The 22,764-nt window shown below is 36.3% G+C and overlaps 1 protein-coding gene and 1 pseudogene across 15 annotated transcripts in view; both read right to left on the reverse strand.

Moving 5' to 3' along the window:
* The window catches only part of APBA2 (amyloid beta precursor protein binding family A member 2), a 360,332-nt gene that overhangs the window by 159,330 nt on the left and 178,238 nt on the right, over positions 1–22,764 (reverse strand). The gene's annotated exons all lie outside the window — the stretch shown is intronic.
* On the reverse strand, positions 962–3,066 carry LOC100021563 (histidine--tRNA ligase, cytoplasmic-like; annotated as a pseudogene).

Below are 22,764 nucleotides of genomic sequence, written 5' to 3' on the forward strand. Positions count from 1 at the left end.
AACTTATCACAACATAAAAGCAATGAAGCATAAAAATACATTCCAACATCAAGGAATGTGGGATTATGCATGCTCTTAGATTCTCTGTATAATTGTTTGTCTCCCTAAGCACAATCAATTGAGAGTACATACAAAGGGTTATCTGCCTTTTAAGTATTACTGATTACCCCACTTTCTCCTTTACTATCCCTTTAGTTATCTCATCTAATTCTGGAACAACAATAATGAAGAAGAATCTTTCAAGACCTTAAGGTAACACCTGTGGTTATCTAGTCATAGTCAAAAGCTAGTAGCCCCTGACATAAAAGCTAATGCCCATGCTTCTTCACATTATCTGCTTGAGTTAATCAACTATTACCCACATTTCTAGACAAACTTTGGGGTTTATATATACATACATATATAATATAGTTTATATGTATAAAATTTCATTTGAAGCAAATTCAAATGACATAATCTACAAGATGCAAAAGACAATGTCCCAGAAGCCACTGACAACCTGCTTCTCTTACAATGCAGATATATCCAAAAGTCATGGCTGGCCAAAACTATGTATGCACAGGGTAACTCTCTTTTGCCTACTATTTATCAAATGAGAAAATATTTTAAAGTACTTTTCAAACCTTAAATTGCTAAATATATGCTGTTATTATTATTATCATCATTACTACTACTATTGCTACTATTTTTCATTTACTGTGGCTACTAAGACGATGACGACGACTACTACTACTACCACAACCATTACTCCTTACACATTACCAATAAACCAGTACTTTTTGAATAAGTGAATGAAAATATAATATGCAAGATCACAAAACAAATACATTTATGGAGTAATGACATATATTTTTTTGAAGTTTTAGGCATTTTTTTTGGACCCATAAGCAATCGGCTTCCCAAAATTGATGGGAAATGTTGGCATCAAGGCTTTTCTGCCATAAACATGGGGACGTTGCACACATAATGCACTGGTGGGGGTGGGGAGTGGGAGAGGGAAGAGGGCACCCATGGTCAACCCAGTCTGGGAAGATTCAGTTCATATCAATGTCCTGGGCAGCTCCAGAAAGCAACCTCTTTGAGAAAATGGAGTTATATGCTGGCTACCCTTGCCAGTGATTTTATTAAAAAAATATTAATTTGCTCTGCACTCCCTCTAATTTTCCCTTTAGGAGTAGATTGTACAAAGCAACTGAAGAAGACAGACCAGCTTCCAAGTAGTGCAATTTCTACTACCCACTGACTTCTTTCAGTTCAGCAGATGGTGGCTGGGCACTGGCTTGTTTGTTTCCTGATTTCTTCTACAAGGTTTTCTTTCTGAACATCCACCTCTTCTCTGCTAGCCACACAGCCCAGTTTGATGACACCATCCTTCAGCTCCTTGTTCCCCAATGATGACCACCAATGGGATGCCAGTCTCCTCACAGTGCTACAACTGGGTCAGCAATTTGGGGTTCTTTTTGTATAGTAGTCCAGCCTTAATTCCCCTGTCCCACAGTTCTGCAACAAGCTTTAATCTTTCCTCCAAGAGCTTCTTTTGGGCTGTAGCCACAAGCACCTGGGTCTCTGGTACGAACTTTTTTCCTCAGAAGCCTCCATCCTCTGTTCCACAATAGAGAAGATCCTTTCAATTCCAATGCTGAGCCCCACACATGGCACCTTGCGACCCTTGGGGCCAAACATACCAACAAGTCCATCATAGTGCCCTCCAGCAGCCACACTGCTCACACCAAGTGCTTCCTCCCCCTGTTGGGCTGGGCTCTAAAGAAGCACTGCTTCATAGATCACCCCTGTATAATAGTCCAGGGCTCGAGCCAGGCTCAAGAAATCTTCTCTGCAATGCCAAACAGGGTCAGATACTCAAACAGAAGTTTTAGGTCTCCCAGTCCCTCCAGGGCCTGCTTGTTCTGTGAGAGTTTGGGATCCTGTAGTAGCTGCTCTACTAGGGACAATCCACCATGCTGCTTCACCTCAGAGGCCAGACCTTTCTCTTCCACTATCTCATTCTTCACATTCTCCCATGACATCTTGTCTAGCTTGTCCACTGAAGAGCAAATGGTACAGAACTTGCTGTCAGGAACCCCACAGACATTGAACATCCCATCCAGAATTTGCCTGTCATTCACCTTGATAAGAAATCCTCCAGCTGAAGTGCACTCAGGATCTCACAGATGATTTTCAGACATTCTGCATCAGGGATCATGGGATCAAACTGCCCAGCAATGTCAAAATCACACTGGTAGAACTCCCGGGAACGACCACGAGTCATTGCAGGGTTATCTCGTCGGTACACCGTGGCAATGTGGTAGCGTTTTGTGTTGGTTAATTTATTCATTGCCACGTATCAAGCAAAAGGAACGGTGAGGTCATAACGAAGGGCCAACAGCTCACCACCCTGATACTTTAGTTCATAGATAAGTTTAGAGTCTTCCCCATACTTTCCAGTCAGTGTTTCCTTCAATTCAAACACAGGAGTATCAATTACTTCTGCACCATGGCGCTTGAAGCAGCTGATGATCATATCAAAAACCTTTTCCCAAATGGCCATCTGCCTAGGGTTGTAGTCCCTTGTGCCCTTTGGAGTCTTAAGCACAAAACTCTGTTTTCCTTCATCAGAACCCAACTGGACCTTCAGCTTTAGGAAGTGGCTACCTCCTCCTCGACCCCGAGACCCAATCCGGTCATCCAGGCTGGGTCAAGGCCGTCACCAGCTCAGTGCCCGCCTTCTGCTGCTTGAGACCCCGCACTGGCTCACCTTGGAGCCTCACCATCTCTTCCAGGATCATACCAGTAATGGCATATTTTAGAAAAGAATTCTTTCCTAGTCAGAAATAAGCCACAGGTTTCCTATAAATATCAACCATCCCTCAATACATTCCAAATTGAATATGATTTGCAAAAATTTGATTTGTATGCAATTTCTCAAGATTGCATTCATTATAGGCTCCTGGAACACCTGTCTTTGTGTACATATAGTTTATAGGCCATACCCAGAATCTGGCATGTAAAATGCTAAGATATGTGATATTTATGATCATTTAAAGACAGGTAAAATGACTAAGTTTTAAAACAGAACTTGATACAAACAAACAGCTCATTAAAACTGGCATAAGAAGTATAAACAAGAGTTCAATTAATGAATTACCAATTTGTTTCTTTCTTGATATAGAAAAAGACTCATCACCAGATTGGCAGGGATGGGGTGATTTTTTTTTTTTTTTGGCCACAGTAAGTCACAAAGATGTAGAAGAATTAAATTCTGATTTCATCATTGATAGAGAAGATCTCACCATTGAAATCACAGATTCTACTACTAAAACAAGATAAAGAAATTGGGCTGTTTGGATGTCAGCTGTAAAAGGAATATGACCTGCCAGTTTTTCCTTAAAACTGAAGGAGCCAGGGATTTCTCCTCATCATTTTTTTATTCTCATAAAGGAAGGGCCAAGGGAGATGAAGTTTAAAAAAAAAGGCCTTTTCATTTTATCAGTTTTGAAGCTCATTGATGAGAAAGTGGATTCTTTGAGTGTAGATAATTTTTGAGAAAACATTTCTTTATTTCACTAAAGTTGTTTGCATGTTGTCCCCCTTAATAGACTGTTTACTCCTTGAGGCAAAGGGGCGGTCTTTTGCCTTTCTTTGGATCCCTAGTTCTTAGCACAATGCCTCACATAAAATAAGTGTTTAACATATCTTTATTAACTGATTGGACCCTCTGTATCTAGTACTATCCTTCTTTTCTAGCCTGATTTCACACTAGCCCCTCTACATGCCCTGTGGTTAAAATAAGCTACTTATATCCCCTGCACTGGTCACATTGTTTCTGGAATGCCTTCCACATTCCCCTGGTTGGTGGATTCCTAGATATTCTTTAAAAGTCCACCTCAAGTAAACATTCTCTAGGAAGCTTCAATAATTTCACACACACACACACACACACACACACACACACACACACACACACACTCCTTGCATAATACTTTGTTCTTTTCTTAGTATACTTATGTACCATTTTGAATTTTTCTATAAATAGGCTAGTCACTGAGGAAGGAAAAGAGAGAGCTGGAAAGATTTATGATATACTGATAACCTCACATAGTAAGAGGAGCTAGAGGATCCTTGGTGGTCCCTTCAAAGATGATATATGGAAGGACATAGACAACAACTGCACAGTTTGGGAAGGTATTAAAGGGATGTGATTTGCACTAGTGAAATTTCAGATATATATGAGAATAACTTTTTATGTCATTTTCCCCTAAACTAGACTGTCAACTCCATGAGAACAAAATCTTATATAAAATGTGTAGCGCATTCTCCCCTTCACAGCACCTAGCACAGATTCCTGCTTACAATAAATATCTAATATTTATGCATCATATGTACACAGAGATACATATACACAAATAGACACAGATCTGTCTAACTACAGTTATACTGCCTTCTTAAGTGTATACATATAGAGATATATACACATTTTTGTATGTATTTATTTAGGCTTTCTGCCCTTTAGTTTCCAGTCAATTATATAATCTTTCCTCAAAATGTATGTCAATGCAAAATTTATTTTTTCATTAAAAAAATGGCAGTTTGTCTGTAACTCAAAGTCTATGCCTTTATCTCTAGCTGGAAGGATTAACTTACTTTAAGTTAATACCTTGCTAATTTGTTCTGTTTAATGCAAATTATTCTGATCCCTTTTCAGGAGATAAGCATTTGCTTTCTCCTCCTTTAAAAATCATTTTCTTTGAAAATCTCTTAAAGGGAAAGGCATAAGCTGTTACCCATTTTCATTTAGCATCACTAATACTTCTCCCCAATGTGTAAAAAAAAATATTGAGTTGGAAGCCCATTTCTAAGGATGATAGGGGCAGATTCTAATTTCTATAATAAAGTAATTTACCATTTCTTCTGTAGGAAGTATTGAATTTGTTTTTTACTTTAAGCTTTATTGATTTTCTTTTTAATAATACAAAAATTTGCAGATTATTCCCATTTACTGAGAGGTCGCTTGTAACAGTAAAAGAGTTAAATAAAAGCAATGCAAACACTCATTCACACACATTCTTGGATAGTGCTTGTTTATATCCTGCTTTGACAAGAAGCAGGAAACATGGGTCCTGGGCCTTAATGTGTCTATTAAGAGCCTCATGTATAATTTTACCATTCAATTCATATCAAATGATATCTAATTAGGTAGATAGATATGGAGAGAAAGAGAGAAAGAGAGAGAGAGAGAGAGAGAGAGAGAGAGAGAGAGAGAGAGAGAGAGAGAGAGAGAGAGAGAGAGAGAGAGATGGATGGTTGGATAATTTCAACTCTATGTACAAGGCACTTTCAGGTGCTTTGGACATACAAAGACAAAGCGAGACAGTCCCTGTCCTGGTGGAATTTATATTATTTTTGAAATATACACATATACTAAATACAAGAAAATTTGAGGAAGGAAGGAAAAAAAATCAATTACAAGTTTGGAAGGGAGGAAAATTGGAGAATCAAGAAAGGTTTATTCATAGTGGATAGCACCATGAAAAAGGTTAATGATTCTAATGGGCACAACAGCTGAGGAGTGTAAAAATGGAGATTTGAACCTCAGACTTCAATCCCCAGAAGTCCTTGCTAGTTCCAAGAGCACCCTCTAATCTCCCTGAATCTCACCTGAGTACAAGGTCACAAATTATTATTTAAACTGACTCTGCCTACCTCATGCTCTCTCTCCCTACCTCCGCTTCTTAGCACACACAGTTCTCTACCTAGCAAGCAAGATATGAGTGGTTGTGAATGGGCTCTCTGGGCCTAGACACGTGTTTTCTTATTTTGTATTTTCTTTATTTCTTAATCTTTAATAAAACCTCATAAAAATAAATACTTTTAGCAGAGAACTAAATGTTTAATCTTAACAGGAGGGAGGACTTCTCTGTCATGGAGGCAAAAGGAACACACAGTTTGGAGAACAGACAGCCCAATTTTCCTAGAACTTAAAATGCATAAAGAGGGAATATTTTGAAATCAACCTGAAAAGGTAGGTTTGAGGTAGATAGCAAAAAGCTTTAAATACTGGTATCTTTGTTCAACCATTTCCTCTAATAAGTACAAATGGGGGAGGGGAATGGATTACATTGAGGTGACATTTAAAAGTATTTTTATTATCTGAAATACAAGAGTATTATAAAACAGAAACACAGAAAGACATGTTAATTAAAAAGTAGCAGAAGTCAAAAGGATATGGATATTAGAAGGGACCTTAGAGACTATCATGATATGTTCCCTATATTTTATAAACAGAGAATTTTTAATGATGACAAATGTTTTTTTTAATGTACATGAAAAATTTACAATGGATTTGGGAGGAGGCGGGATATTGTAAAGTACTGTCTTCTCTCCTTGACAAAACTAGGATTGCAAACTCCACTGGCAGGGTCAATAATTCCACAACCATTCTATTCTAACACTGTACTCTGTCCTATAGTCAAGATTTAATAATTCATTTAAATATTATTTATTCATCTCCCTTATTTTCCCTCTCCAGATAGATATATTTTGTGAAAGTTTAATAAAATGTCTTTTGAAAGCAACCCATTCTATCATCTCTTTCAAATGTGAACCCATCATTCAGCATTTAGAGATCTGATCAATAATTTAAATTTAAAGACAAAATGAGGCTTCCTCATTCCTAAAAAGGTCAGGTTTCTGTCCTAATTCTTTTTGAGAGAACTCATTTAGGGGTCCACTAAAAGATGTTACAGTGAGTTCTTTCACAATGACCAGTACCCCCTTTCAAAAGCAATCACTGAAATTGTTTTCTGACAGTTTGTGACACGTGTTCTCTTCCTTCCTTCCAGTCCTCCACCCTACCCAATAAGGCAGGTAATATGATATAGGATATATACATATTTGTCTAGATACATATATAATCATACAATATATTTCCTTATTCATCATGTTGTAAAACATGGCACATACTACTTTGTACTACAAAAAAATTCATGGAGAAAATAAAGTGATAAATAGTATGTTTCAATCTGCCTTCTAAAAAAAACTAATCATTGCGACACAAAAAAAGAAGCAAACTTGCTAGAAATCCCTCCAAGAAAATTAAACTCCTTAAAAAGATGGAGTTCTCCCATCACTGTATATCTGCAAGTAAAATTCAATTCACCCAGATATACCATGAGACTAGTAGCTTACATTTATGCAATGCTTTACGGTTTAGCAAGCTATTTACATCATATCATTTTGTTCTCACAATAATTTATGAATTAAGGTCTATGGGTGTTATTATCTCCAGTTTACAGATAAGGAAACTGAGTCTCAGAAGGGTTAACTTGCCCATTAGTAATACAGCTTGTGTCAGAGTCCTATAGGCTTTCAATCCTATACTACAAGACTTTGTTCGATATACTTTCTACTTTGCTATCATCAGTTCCCCAACCCTCAACCTCATCCCAAATCTTGGCCTTCTTATGGACTGGCAAAAGACAGATATTTTAAGATCAGAGATGGTCTCAAATAATATGAAGGGAAAACTCAGACCTGATAAAAGTCTTAGAGTCTTACCTTGATAGCCTAAACATTTCAATGCTCTGAATGATAGATACTTTTCAACTATGTTGAATTTTTATTTTAATATAATAACCTTCTTAGTATATAATAAGAGAAATCATAATACTTTATTAGTTAAAATACTGAATTAATTTTTTTTGAGAATCTTCCTCTGTTACCTAATCACATATAGGAGGTGATTTTTGACTAATGAATTAATTGCCAGTGGGGGAAACAGCAATGTCAACTCCTACCAAAGGATCATTAAACATGGCACCAGCAGTTGCCTCAGGGACAACCTAGTTAAATGTGCTTGAAGAAGCTAATCACCAGAAGATTGGCATTGGGCAATGGACATTTTTTTTTATTGGTGAAGGGCAGAGTTGATACAGCCACTCATTAAACTATATGCAGTTATCCCTTACAAATCAAGGGAGTTGCGGTGGTGGACCAGCAATCTAGAAAATCTGAACAAACTTTTTTTCTTCCCTTCATACCAGAAAAGAAAATTTCTTTTTCTTTTATTAGTAAAGTACCTTACTGTGAATTTTGGGCTAAGTATGTATTTCTGAGTTTCTAAACTTTTTCTTGGTCATTTGTGGCTTCTGCAAAACTCTCCCAAAATTACCATTTAATTTTTTCTGCTGACCCATAATATGCCAAAATCATAATAGGGGAAGTTGCAATGTAGAAGGCATCATTTACAAATGTGGGCAGGAATCATTATCTATGTCAACAGAAAAAAGACCCACATTAGTGAAATTAAATATTCTTGAAGTATTAAATTATAGAATTGCATAACTGGGCTTAAAAAAGAAAAAAATGGCCAAAAAAATTAAAAGGGAAAAAATAAATTAAGTACTAAGTATTTAATTTTTAAAAGAAATGCAGGTAAAGAAACTAGTGGGAGTAGACAGTGGCAATCCCAAGATGAAACTGCTCTCTTTGACAAAGGGGTAGTACTAAACATCCTGACAGAATTAATTGTATAAAATGGGGAGGAAGATGACAAGACACTGCTTCGTGAGACAGAAAAAACTATTGAAGAGAAAATTAACTTATAAAGAACGTGGTTTGAGACCCAATGAAGCTACATTATTCCATGACCTTTGTAAATGGAAGCTGGAAGGAAGAGAGAAACAATAATAAGAATGAAAAAGAAGTGGCATGATCTTGACTTGCCACAGATAGGAGAAATTTTTCTCATCAGCAATAATAGTATGTTCACTAATTTTGATTGCAACATCTTAAAACGTAATATATTATGTGATGAAGTGACAATGGCATTTAGGCAAATGAAGTTAGGAGGTAAAGTCAGACCTCACCAAATACATAATAAAGACAAGTAGGAATATATACAATTTTAAAGGGATTCTAATGTGAATTTTTAAAATTAAGAGAAGAGATGATTCTTTAAAAAAGAGGAAAGATCATAGTTTCATTATCCAAAAAAAGGTGACTGAGTAGCAAATAGCCACCTTATGTTTAATTTTCTCATCTCCATAAAAGTAGGGGAATGACCTATATACCCATCTTGCATATATCCCTAAAAAAAATATGAGAGAGGAACAGATAGATAAAATTAAGAAGCAATTAAAGGGCAGCTAGATGACTCAGAGTATTGAGAGCCACGCCTAGAGAAGGGAGGTCCTGGATTCAAATCTAGCCTCAGATACTTCCTAGCTATGTGACCAATGACAAGACACTTAACTTCCCATTGCCTCCCAACAGCACTAAAAGATTCTAAGTTGAAGAAAAATTGCCATCTGCTTTGGTAGAGAAAACAGACAGTTGTACCAGTAAAAACAACAGGTCTTGGTGGAGGGGATTTTTTTGAAAGAAGAAATAAAATGCAAATTCCAAAAAATTAGACATAAAAGATACAAATTAAATTGGGAAAATTATCAAATAACTATTCAACATTTTAGAATAGTAAATTTAAGCACTTGAAATAAATGTATAGAATTTCAAGATATTTAAGTATCTTGAATATCTATTTTAAGTATCTTAAATACCTAAGATAGTATGAGTAATAAAACAGAAAAGAACCTAAAAAGATCTTCCTATTAAATGTCTATACTGTATTTTACCATCCAATCACTCCTCGCTCCCTTGCAATCTGGCTTAGAGCCTCATTACTCTTCTAAAACTCTTTAAAGGTCATTAATAATCTCAATTGGTACTTTTAATAGTCTGGGTTCTTTTTTTTTTCCTGTCTTGATTTTCCTTAAAGAGTACTGGGTTTATAATTGGGAAAACCTGGTTTCAAATGCTATCTGAATCTTTCTACTTATATTGTATGAAAATAAACAAGTCATTTAATTCCTTTGAATCTTAGTCTCCCCATCTAGAAAATGGGAGCCATCATTACTAATCTATACCACTACTTCATTACTTCATTATGCAGTCTATTGTAATGGCTTCCTAATTGGTTTCTCTGCCTTTATTTTTTCCCCCTTCTCCACTGTATTATTCATATGTATGCCAAAATAATTTCCTTAATTCAGGTCTCATAATGTGGCACACAACTTTATCAAAAAACTGATACCAAAAGTACCATTCAAACTTCTTAACTTGGCATTCAAAGTCCTTTACAATCTGGTTAAAATTTTATTTTCCAGACTTCCTGCTCTTTATATACTATAAATGTTCTAGTCAAATTGCATCATACATTGAACTTCCTCATCTCTCCTGGTCAAACTGGAGTTTTGTTCTGCTTCTGTGAAATCTTTCCCAGCCATCCCTTAACTCTCCATCAAGAAGTCTTTGCTTTCTCAATATAAGCTGGAACCCTTTCTCCAGGTCCCTCCCCCCCCCTTTACTTCCATAACATTTTGTCCTAGTATTATATTTATCTATATATATGCATTACATTGTGTACCACAACCACCCCCATGGGAAAATAAGCTCCTTGGGGGGAAATACCAGGTCATTTTTTTATTTTGTTATTTACATTACCAAACAAGGTTCCTTTCACTTAAGAAATTTGATAAATTCAAAGTTGAATTGAATTTTCTAAATATAAATAAAAATAGTATTACTACCCAATTTTTAATGAGTAAAACATATTTTTGATTCCAGTTCCTACAAAGAATAAGACTGAAAAAAATTTCCAGGCTAAGATAATTAATTCTTATTGGTGAAAAATACTGAATAAAATATTAGCAAAGAGAATATAATAACATTTTAAAATTTTATAAGAACCATATCGATTTTATACAAAGAATATGTGGGTAGGTCAATATTAGGAAAATAGTCAATATAATATTTTGTAAACAAAACATAAATATATGAATAGTTGAACCAAAATTATTTGAGGCAATATAACATTCTTTAATATTTGGTGGACCTCTGATTTTATTGATGCATATGAAATTCTGAGCCCATTATCCATTTGCATTTTCTAGACAAGGCAAGCATGTATGTGTCAATCACCATTCAATCTGAATTCTATCCTTGTCTTTTCTTTTTTGTTTGTTTGGTTTTTTTCCTCTTACTTTCCATTTTAGAATCAATACCATAGCTTCATTCCAAAACAGGGCTAGGCAGTGGGGATTGAATGACTTGCCTAGGGTCACACAGCTAAGTGCCTGGGGACAGATTTGAACCCAGGACTTTCTGTTTCTAGAACTGGCTCTCAATCCACTGAGTCACCTAGATGCCTACTACCTTGGTCTTTCAACATAACAACTTATACAAGCAAACATTTCCCTGCTTAGCACACTACTTGATATTATTAATGAGAGGAATACTGAACAAAACCCTCTCCTGTCTCATGCATTGGAAATACCTTACTGATGGACAGTCTTAAAGGAAGCATTTCACCCTATCAGATCAAATATGCATTTTTATCAGCAGACAACAACCACATTAGAATTTTATGTTCTCTGATGCTTTCAGTCAGTTTTGTACAGTAGACTATTTCTCATAAAAACCTATTTGTTCCTATTCTGGGCTGGACAGATCCTCCAACTGCAGGCTTACAATCTGTTGCCAAGTCCAAGCTTCAGGCTTTCCTACTTAGATGAAACCTGCCACAGTGTGACCCAGTGTCACCTTCACTCCATGATAAGGCATTAGATGAGAAATTTAGTAGTATATTTTTATTTTTTAAAAAGATTTCATCCAACAAAAAGCAATGTACCCAGGCATAATTATGTCTGATAAAAATCTGACATCTATATTATAGAAAGAACAAAAATTAATGAGTAACATTTATTCACCTGTGACTATTTGAGCATAGCACCCAAATAGAAAATTTTCCAAAAAGGGAACACAAATTATTAATCACTTGAAAAAATCATTTAAGGAATCTAGGCTGTTCATAGTTTAAGGTTTGCTCAGATGGAAAAGTAAATTGGTTTAGCCATCCTTTCAAGTCATTGGCATGCACAAAATTGGATTACTTAGACCTCTGAAGATATTTTAAGAGATCTGGAAGAAGTTGTGGTTAAAGTAGTTTTCTCTAAAGCTAAGGAAAACATGCTAAACTCTGGTTTAAGTTTGGTAAGAGATAAATTCTATGCTTTGAGCAGAAAGGAAAGGGGGAACGAGAACTGTTTGGAGGTATCTCTTTGTCTTTTTTAAAAATGAGAATGGGTCATTATATATTAATTCCACTTTTAAATAAATGAGTGCACACTGATATTCTATCTTTAGTTTATAAATCAAGCATTTGTGCTCTAAGTCTGAGCAGAAATTTATTACATTTGCCAAGTTTGCATGACAATGTTTTTCTACATTATAATAAGTGGTTTCTATGCTGAAAATAGTGCCAGAATAAAATTTCTTGACAGCACTCCTATTTAATCTGATTCCAAGGGGGAAAGTCCTCATTTCCTCCTGTAATTCCAATTTATGCTCTTTCTCAAGCCTCTCTGATTAGAGGACTCTGACCACACTTTGGGCAAAAGGGCCATCCATCTTCCAGCCGGACAGTCACTCTGGGAAAGAGACAAGGGTCTTCCAGACTCCAGAAGTCAGAAGACCTTTAGATTGTCTGCATAGTGTGCATATTCACTTTTTTTCTACCCCACTATATTACAAAAAAGCAAAAAGCTTTGTCTCCATTCTTATTTAGCAAGGGGGTAGGGAAAGAAGTATATCAAAGGTTGTCTTGGGGGTGCCAAAAAGGGGTACAGGCTAGTGTTAAAATTCCGCAGATCACGGTGTAATATTGTTGTTTCTGTGTACAATGTTCTTCTGGTTCTTCTCACTTCACTTTGCATGAGGTCATATAAATCTTCCCAGGTTTTTCTTAAAGCATCCCAATCCTCATTTCTTACAAAGAAATCATATTCCATCACAACCATATCTTGTCCAGCCATTCTACAACTGATGGGCATTCCCCTTGATGTTTAATTTTTTTCACAACAAAAGCTACTATAAATATTTTTGTACATATTTGTTCTTTACCTTTTTCTTTGCTCTTTTTTGGGATACAGACCTAGTAGTGGTATTGCTCAACCAAAGGGTATGCAGTTTTATAGCCCTTCAGGCATAGTTCCAAATTTTTCTCCAGAATAGTTACATCAGTTCACAACTCCACCTATAATGCATTAGTGTCCCTATTTTTCCACATCCCCTCCATTTGTCATTTTTATTTTTCATTATATTAGCCAATCTAATAGATGTGAGAGTTGTTTTAATTTGCAATTCTCTAATCAATAGTGATTTAGAACATTTTATATGACTAGAGATAGCTTTGATTTCTTCTTCTGAAAGTGGTCTGTTCATATCCTTTGACTATTTATCAATTGGTATTTTTTTATAAATTTGAATTTATCCTCTATATATTTGAGAAATAAGGCCTTTAAAGGATTATGTTTCTTATTCTAATTAACTATTTTGTTAAATAGCCATGTAGCAGGGTTAGGTTTTTTCTGAACCCAGCCCCACATTTTTTCATTAATAACTTGTATCACTAACTTATATCATTGTTTGTCTTGTACCTAAGATAGTATTTTTAAAAGTTAGCTCCCATGGTTATAATGAATGTGGGGAATTCTCCCAAAAAATGTAAAGCAACCCATCTAAGCATGTCCATTCCATTATGAGTCTCATCTATATCCTCCCATAAATTTGTCACAAGTGGGTCCAATCCAACAACCTGGGAACTTTCCTTGAATTTTAAAAGCTTAAACATTATAATTAGTGCATGCCATATGTAATTAGAGAAAGATGGGCCTACCTCTTTCTTTCCCCACCAAAATCCTTCATTTTTGTTATACATATGAAAATCAACAATAAAACAGTAAGTCAGTCAATTCTTTTTCATGAAAAACTAAAATTTCTGTAGCCCTCAAAGAAAGAAAACTACCAATGAAAAAGAGAACATAAAGGCCATCTTCCTAGTCATTTACTTAAAATTGTATATGAATGGAAAAGTAAAAGATTCAGGAAAATCATATCTAAAATAAGGTAATTTATTCCAATTTAATTTTTTTAATTTATTTGCTAATGTTTTCAGAAAAAAATCTACTGATTTTCTAAAATTTTCTGGAACTTAGTCTGAAACACTTGAAAATCTCTTACTAATTGATCTTAATAAATACTCAATTACAATCATTAGATTTTCTTCTGCCTGCCACTTACAAAATCCTAGAGCTTCTGAATTATTTAGTTTGTTTTCAGTAGTAAAGGTGAGAAGGTTAGAAATAATGTTTCCCACTAGGGCAGAATTAATTATTTTTTTCAACTAACCTTTCCAGTTATATCTCAGTTTCTGCCACTACAACCCACTTATCTTCATAAATAATCCTGCATAAAAAGCATCTAAGATGTTCATATCCTTTAACCAGAGATGCTACTGCTAGGCATATGCCCCAGGGAAGTCCCTAACAATATGGCCTGTCTCAGATACACCAAAATATTGAGAGGTATTTTTGTGGAAGAAAAGAACTGGAGACAAAGTAGATATCCACCTACTGGGAAATGGCTAAACAAATTAGAGCACATGAATGTAAAGGATTATTGTACTAGAGAGAAGCATGGAAATACTTAGATGAACTGAGGAAAAGTGAAGTATGTAGAGCCAGGAAAACAATACACATCATTACTAAAATGATGCAAATGGAAAATATAATATAATATAGAGATTAAAGAGAGCAATAAGGATGATGGAGAGAAAGAGGGAAATGGGTTGAAAGGGTGAAGAAATTGTTCTTCCCCTCCCTTCCTTCTAGGGGGAGATAGCCAAGTCCTGTCTCCTTGAAAGAGGGAGTATGTCCCCTCAGAGAATGTTTCTGGGAGATGGAAGACAAGAGACTAGAGGAAGAAGCTTTTTAAGATGACACAATGCCCCTCCTTGAGGTCCAATCTGTTCTTGAGAGGCTAGATGAATTCTTATGCCTCTGTTTTCTCACAGACACCAATCTTGGGGCTACTCCACTGCCAAGGAGAGATGTCTATTCCTTGGGTCTGACAGTCTTAGATCACTGGGATCCAGGAGTTAATCCCCCTTTTTGGGGAGAGGTGTGACCCTTCTCAAATCTCCAATCCCCTTTACTATTATTAGAAACGGACCCAGACCTAGATTTAAAGTAACAGATGATTTATTCGGGTTCAAATGGGGAAGGAGTGGTAAGGGTGTCAAGCAGAGAAGTGGGTGAACAGGAAGCCCTACAACTTGTCCCCTCTGGCAAATTGGCCCTCCGAATTCCAAAGGTTCAAGCTTCTCAGCCTTGATCCCTCTTCTTGCCACCTGCCTGTTGGTTCCTACTACTAAGATAACTACTTGAATACAGGAGTCCAGGGACAGGTAAGGAAGAGAGAGAGAGATAGAGAGGGAGATACTGGAAAGGGATCTCTGTGGATGTCTCTCTTCAAAGTCCCAGTACACAAAATCCACTGATGAGTTTGATCGCTATTATTGAGAGTTGAGTGAGAGGTATTGAGGGGTTCAGAAAGAGACAGTTGATCTCCAGAGAGACAGGCTTCTTCCCAGCCTAGGAGTTCTGCCTCCTTCCTCAGGTTCCCAGCTGAAAGTGAGTGATCAGTTGGACTTCCAAGCTTCTGAATCTCTTCTCAAATTTTCATTTATTCTTCTTGCTCCTCCCCCACTCTCTCTTCAGCTAGTCTCTCTCGGTCAGAGACTGTTCTCTGCTCAAAGTGGACTATCTCTCCTCCTATCTTACAATAACCATCACAAAACAGTAGAAAATGAATGCTGCAAAATTATAGAGAGTAAGCTTGGCCCCAAAGAAGACAAAAGTGAAGACATTTACCTCTCCATCACTGTGTGTAATTAGAATCTGTTACTCTAAAAACTATGATTCTTAGGACCCTACTCACTTCCTGTTGTTATGTGCTGATGTAGACAGGATATAAATTGTGTGTAGCCCCGCCTCACACCCTCTTTCCATCCTGTCATGGCTTTGGTGGAGCAGGGATTTATGAGGCAATAAAAAACCTTAGCCACATGGTTCTAGTTTGTCAGATAATAAACTTTATAAAAATAATATTTGATGTATTGCACATTAATTTAAATCTTAAATTTATGGTGACCAGAAGTGGAGTCTAGAACCCTTAATTCTCTCTGAGTAGATTAGTTTGAAAAGAAACCACATTTCTCCTCCTCTCTTTTCCCCCCTCAACTCTCTTAGGAGTTTTCCTGATGTTGCTGCTGCCTGCTGTTGATGATCCTGCTGCTGTTGCTGCTGTGATTGCTCTTGCTGCTGCTGCTGTGATTGCTCTTGCTGCTGCTGTAAACCTCAAAATTTCTCAGACTTATGAATGTTAGGGGTTTCCCCCATTGGGGAATCTTCTACTTAAAAAATTCCCTAGAAGATGGTGAGAACTCTACTTGAGTGTGGGGGCTCCTAGCTATGGGAGTGTCCCTGCTCCACCCTACTTAAGACTGCTTCCATGCTTATGGAAGGAACAGGAAGTTCTTTGAGTCATGACTGTTTTAGAATTGAGACAATGGGATACTAAGTACCTATAAAGGTGGGGCAACTTGTAAACTACTTAAACCTAAAAGGGTGATAACTTATTCAGAGGTTTTTTCTTAATGAAATTTGTCGACACAGCAGCATTTTTTTCTGACTTACTAAAGAGATTAAAACTACTCAGCTGTGAATTCAAAATGGGCAGTCCTTTAAAAACATCTACAGTGATTGGTAGATGTAAGGACTTAGGGGAGGTGACATAGGAGATTTTGCCCTTAAAAATAAGAGCTCAGAGAAGAGCTGGATCGTATTCTGAGGGAGCTCATTTTGAAAAGACCCATTCAGGGATCTTGATTTCTGACTCTCATCCTGAAGGGGAGTTCTTTGAGGAGCTCCTCTGAGGGGCTCTGTCCCTCTGGGGTAGGAGCTCTGGAAGCTCTTGAGAGAGGCCCTTTGAAAACAATCTCTGGCTGGAAGACTCTTTGAGGAAGGACTCTGGCCTGGTGTCACTAAAATCCTTGTTTAGTCAGACCTTGTGGTAAGTGTTAAAAAACTGACTGATTTCTCTTTTAAGACTCAGGTCTAGGCCATATTGGCTTGAGGCCCTTCATACTTATTCCTTTCTTACTCTCTCTTTCTTTAATTACTCATTGTATTGTTAATTAAAATTTCTGTAAAACCCAATTGACTTGGGTATTTGAATAATTGGGAATATTTCCCTGGTGACCACCTTATATTTGATTTTAAAACCCAAGACACTGCAGTGAAACATATTTCTGCAGTCAAATTTACTCACCCTCTCTTATATCTATCACAATTTATATCTTCCACTATTTTAATCACTACAGTTTAAGACCTCAACCATTTTAAATCTCACACTGCTGCTGTGATTGCTCTTGCTTCTGCTACTGATTGCTGCCAACAAGTTGGGAATCCTTGGAGCCTCTCTCCAAACAAGTTGGGAAAGTATAAATCCCTCTCTCCCTTACATTGCCAATGCCTGAGCACTTGTTCTCTTCTTGACTTGGAAGCCCAGGTGTGTTTCCCTTAGGCAATAATTAGCCTAAAAGCCTAAGGGCTTTTACCTGAGGAGAGATTCTACCCTCTTGACTCCCTTTCCACCTGGCAGGGGAAGCAAGCTTCTCCCTAGTGTTTTTACCCCTAAGAGGGAGGGGAAGGAAGGTTACTCTTCCAAACAGGAAGTAGAATTGCAAGTATGGCCCACTCTATGAAAGAGCCATGCATTACCTATCTCAAACAACTCCCAGTTTTAAGATGTCTCTTCTTCCTACCATTCCTGGGTGCACTGATTAGCTTCAACAATCCTGAGATTCAGAGGAAATATTCATCTCTCTACACCCTCTTGCCATTCTGCCCTGCCCAGTCTCTACAATACATCCAATATGGGATTCCTCCACACTATGCTCAGCATGGAATTCTCCCTCACTATGGGAGATCCCAGAGGTGTGACCAAAAGGAACCTAGATGGATGATGATACTGGGGAGGTGAAGGAAGCTTAAAGAATCTTGAGGTGGATTTTAAGCCTTTTCAGACTCCATTGTTTTATGAAAAAATCTCTATATTGGAATTGAAAAAAAAGAACTCAAATTCAGTCCCTGTATCCTGTCACATATATTATATTTGCTGATTGCTTGTTTTAAGATTTTATTTCATTTGTTAAATTATGTTGCCCTGAATCATTTTAAGTTACTGTGTTTTGGCTATTAGCTATATGTGCTGCTACATTCCCTTTATTTGTACCTTTCCCCTATGAGTGGACTAGAGAAGATACCATTGTAAAAGTACCTTTGAGTTCTTTGTAACACGAGGTAAGGGTCCATTTAGTAGCTGAAGTAAAGTGCTATAGCATGATTCCTTGCCTCCATATTAAAATGAATGAGACATATGAAAGACGTGCCTTTTAGAGCTGTTACAGACCTATGCCAAAGGAGGGAGCAAACCTAAGTGGTTGGTTACCTCATAAAGGATTATAGTCTTATAAGTTTTCCTAAGGGTAAGGTACCCCTAAATGAACCCCAAGAGGGAGCATTTCAGCCAAGATTAAAAGCCATGAGCTTCAGTGGCTTCCTAAGTGGATCTGAATATTGGTCAATACCCTTCTCAGGGGGATTGCATTATTGTCATAGGGATTGTATAATTGTCATAAAATAAAAAATCTTTTAAGAAAGAAACATTTTAGGAAAAGGAACTTGATAACTCTTTGAATCTATGAGATGAATTGTTCGAAGAAGGCACCATGAAGATGCCTGAAGAAACTTCCAAAGCATCAGAAGATCCAGAATGAACCATGGAGTATAATTGATTGAACTGTGGGGGATTGTAACACATTTATTTTGTATATATAGTCTTGTGCCAAAGGGGATTTGCCCCCTAATTTGGCTTTTTTTCAGTGTACCTAGCAATAATTGGTTTTTGTTTTCTTATGCTTTTATCCTCAAATTATTGTAATTTATAAGTTGGTTACGTTTACATGATATACTGGGAAAACTAGTCTCCCAAAGGATCCCAGGGGTGTTTGTGTAATTAGAATCTGTTACCCTAAAAACTACAATCCCCAGCAAAACTACAATTCCCAGTGCCCTACTCACTTCCTGTCATTACATACTGACACAGACTGGATATAAATTGGGTGTAGCCCCACTTCTCGCCCTCTTTCCTTCTTGTCAAGACTTAGGTGGAGTGGGTATTTTTGAGCAGGTAGAAAAACTTAGTCATGTGATTCTATTTTGTCAGATAATAAACTTTATAAAAATAAACTTGATGTATTGGATGTTAATTTAAATCTTACAACTAAGATGAGGGGGCAAAGAAGTAGAAGAGTATCCATAGGTGCAGAACATCACATGTAATATCAATTTGCTTTTTAAAAATATAGTGATTGGTTTTTTAATATTTTAAATACATTAAAAACATTTTAAATTAAATTAAATTTTAAAACTTTTTCCTAAAAAATGTTTTGTCATAAGGGGGTAGGATTTTTGGAAGAGAAGAAGGAAAGTGGAATCCAGGAGGAAACCTAGGCAAGGTAAAAACAAAAGACATCAGTAAAAATATATTAAAAATAATTAACCTGCAGAGATCCAAGGTGTCAGGTTTAACACACCCTGGGACAGTACAAATATAGTTTATGCTTATTTCTGATCTTCCACCTTTGTTAAACAGATTACTTAAAAAACAGACTATTAAAGTTCATAAAAACGAGTGCCCAAAATTATGGGTGGTTACACTGAGTTATTGTATAGTTGAGGAAGAAACAAGAAATATATGGCTTCTTTTTTATGTAAAGTATCAATCTTTATTTTTCCCTCAACATTTCAATTCAGATATTAAGCAAGTCTATTCTATACACTGCTAGGGATACAAAAACCAAAACAAAGAAATGAAAAAGAAAAACAACAAAATCAATTTCCATTCTACATATGGAATGGGTTGCAAAATACACACAAATAATTTGAGAAACAGGTCACACTAACTACAGAGACAAGTTCAAATAAGTCTTCACAAAACTGAAGGTGCCTGAACAAAAAAGCATGAAAACAAGGACTCTAATGGGGAGGTCATGTATGAGGAAACAAATTTGTGAGTTTCATCAATTTCAAGGAACAGACATTTTCTCCTTCCCCTTCAACTAAGTAATAGAGAGGGAAATGTCTTCCTTTTTCTATTCCTTGGGGTTAGAACTAAAATTCAAAACATGATATCAAACTTAATTAGCCTAAAAAGGAAAGTGAGAATTAGATTGCCGAGGACCTTAGAATGCCTGGTCAAGGGGCAAGTATTCCTAGAAGCAGTAAAGATATTTTGAATAAGGAATTGGCACAACTAGATTCAAAATCAAAGATTTAAATTAGAACTATAGATTCCCAATATTAGATTCAACCTTCAGTGAATCAAACCAATTCAATCAATTCTTAATTGTTTAATTACATTTTAAAGACTTATCAGCCCAATATATCAGATTGAGAGTTGGATACCAGTTCCACCTCTGACATATCAGTCATGGAATCATGGACCAGACAATTTCCTAAGACTATAAAATGCAAAGCAAACAAAAAAACCCACTGTAGGTTCCTGATATGCATTGATAGCAGTTGTTTCCTCAGCAGATGTTCTTTTCACCAGTGAAATCACAAATTTAAACCATGTCTCTCCCCTCAACAAATTAAATATTCAACTTAAAGAACTCTAAATAAAGCTCATCATAAGAATTCAGATCTATCACAAATATGATGTCCCATAAAAATTAATAACTATGATTATAACTAGACAACCTGCAGCCTGCAAAATGTCATATATTTTATATTCCTATATTATAGCAGCAGAGGTATAAAAAGGCCTTGTTTCACAAGAGAAACCCATATCAGGGGCAGATAGGTAGCACAGTGGATAGAGTGCCAAGCCTGGAGGCAGGAATTCCTGGGTTTAAAACTAGCCTTGAATCTTAAACTTAAGTCCAAGTCACTTAACCCAAACTGCCTAGCCCTTAACACTCTTCTTCCTTGTGTAAGAGAAGAATTTGCAAAAGAGAGAATACATAGTATTGATTCTAAGATAGAAAGAAGGATTTTATTTTAAGAGAGAAATAGAGAAACATATTAATCCTGAGCAATGGAAAAAGTAGAAACTACTCAATTTCTTGAAGGCATACTCTGGAATTATTATCTGGAATTATTGTGGAATTAAGGTATTATCTGGAAGAGAGGCTGACCACTTTGCTAAACTACCTCACTTAAAATCCAACTTACAAGCAAGGCAAGACATCACTCATCACGATGTCATGGTCTTCATCAAAAACAACATTCATTTATTCCTTTTTTGAACCCTGAGGAGCTTCGAGCTCCAGTCTCTAACCAGATTGGGTAACAATTTTTAAAATTGTTTTAAATTTAAATCCTATTCTAATTAATTAATTAATTAATATTTTTAAAGTCATGTTGAGAACACTCTGGGAAATACAAGTAAACTTAAACTCTTGCCTTCAAAGAGCTCAAAGTCTAGTAGTAAAAATACAGAGAAGAATTTGCTTTGTCAACCTACAATCTTTCCTACAATCATTTTTTTAACTTATGGCTTGGGTTTTAGCAACTTGAAAAGGTGACAAGGAAAAAGTAATAGAGACTATATAGCTATACTAATTCCATATATTTTCTTTCCTGGGAATTGTAAAGCAATGCAACACAAGTGGGCATGGGGGGAAGGGTTGAGTAGCAATTCCTGGAATGCCTTTGCTATATCCAGTTGATCTGATACTATTCAGATAGCTAAATCTTTTTATAAAACTACTGTAATGAGGCTTTTATAAGGCCATTATTATTTCCTAATGATTGTTCCCCTAACAAGAATCTTCTTGTGACAAATCAGTACATTTATGTAAAATGAAACACACTGGCCATGTCTGAAAATATATGTCCCTTTCTGTAGCTATTGTCCAGCATCTTTCTTGATAACTGAATCTAAAATGAGTTCCAAATAACAATCGCCATTTCTGTGATATTCTTGCCACATCTAGAACCTTCTTTCTTTCCTCTTGATGAAAGTGTCTGTTATATATATATATATTTTTATTAGACTTCTGAGTCATCTATAAGCCCTTAATCTCATTGCTTCTTAGATGAAAACTATATTTTTAACATAGAATCATAGATTTACAGGGGAGAAGGGCTTTGGAGACCATGTAGTCTAACCCCTTTTTTTTAACACATAAGAACACTGAAGCCCAGAGAGATTAAGTGACTTGTCCAGGGTCACATAGGTGACAGAGGCCAGAGTTGAATCTAGGTCCTCACACTCCAGAGACAGCGCTCTTTCCACTATACTATTCTACCTCCTAGAAAATTATAAGCCTTTGGATAAGAATCTCACATTTAGAGTAAAAAGAATTAAATTAATGTCTAAAAACTATCATTTTTATCACCTTCTATCCTCCTTTCCTACCACCCAGTTATATAGGGCTGAAAATCCTTTTTTATATTTGTTTCATAAATTCTTATGGCCATAGAACTTATAAAATAATGGTCAACCTCCTAGTGACAAGCTTCTACACACTTTACTAGTCTAGACTTCAAACAACAGGGACAGCATGTCAGCAAGCCTGTACTGAAAGTCTTTTCCAGCCAGTCCCTGCATTCCTTTGGCAAAGCCTTAAAAAACCCAGGGCTTTGTAAGAGATTGGAAAAGGCACAAAGCAAAGGTTCAGGGCCTGCCTGATGATACCCTCTGTTTCTCCCTTTACTTTTGGGTGGCAATTTGGTGCAGCAAGAAGAATGTTGAATTTGCAGTCAAGAAACCTGAGTTCAAATAACTGGTTTTGCCACT

Source organism: Monodelphis domestica, chromosome 1 (genome assembly GCF_027887165.1).
Source record: "Monodelphis domestica isolate mMonDom1 chromosome 1, mMonDom1.pri, whole genome shotgun sequence".
Classification (NCBI taxonomy): domain Eukaryota; kingdom Metazoa; phylum Chordata; class Mammalia; order Didelphimorphia; family Didelphidae; genus Monodelphis; species Monodelphis domestica.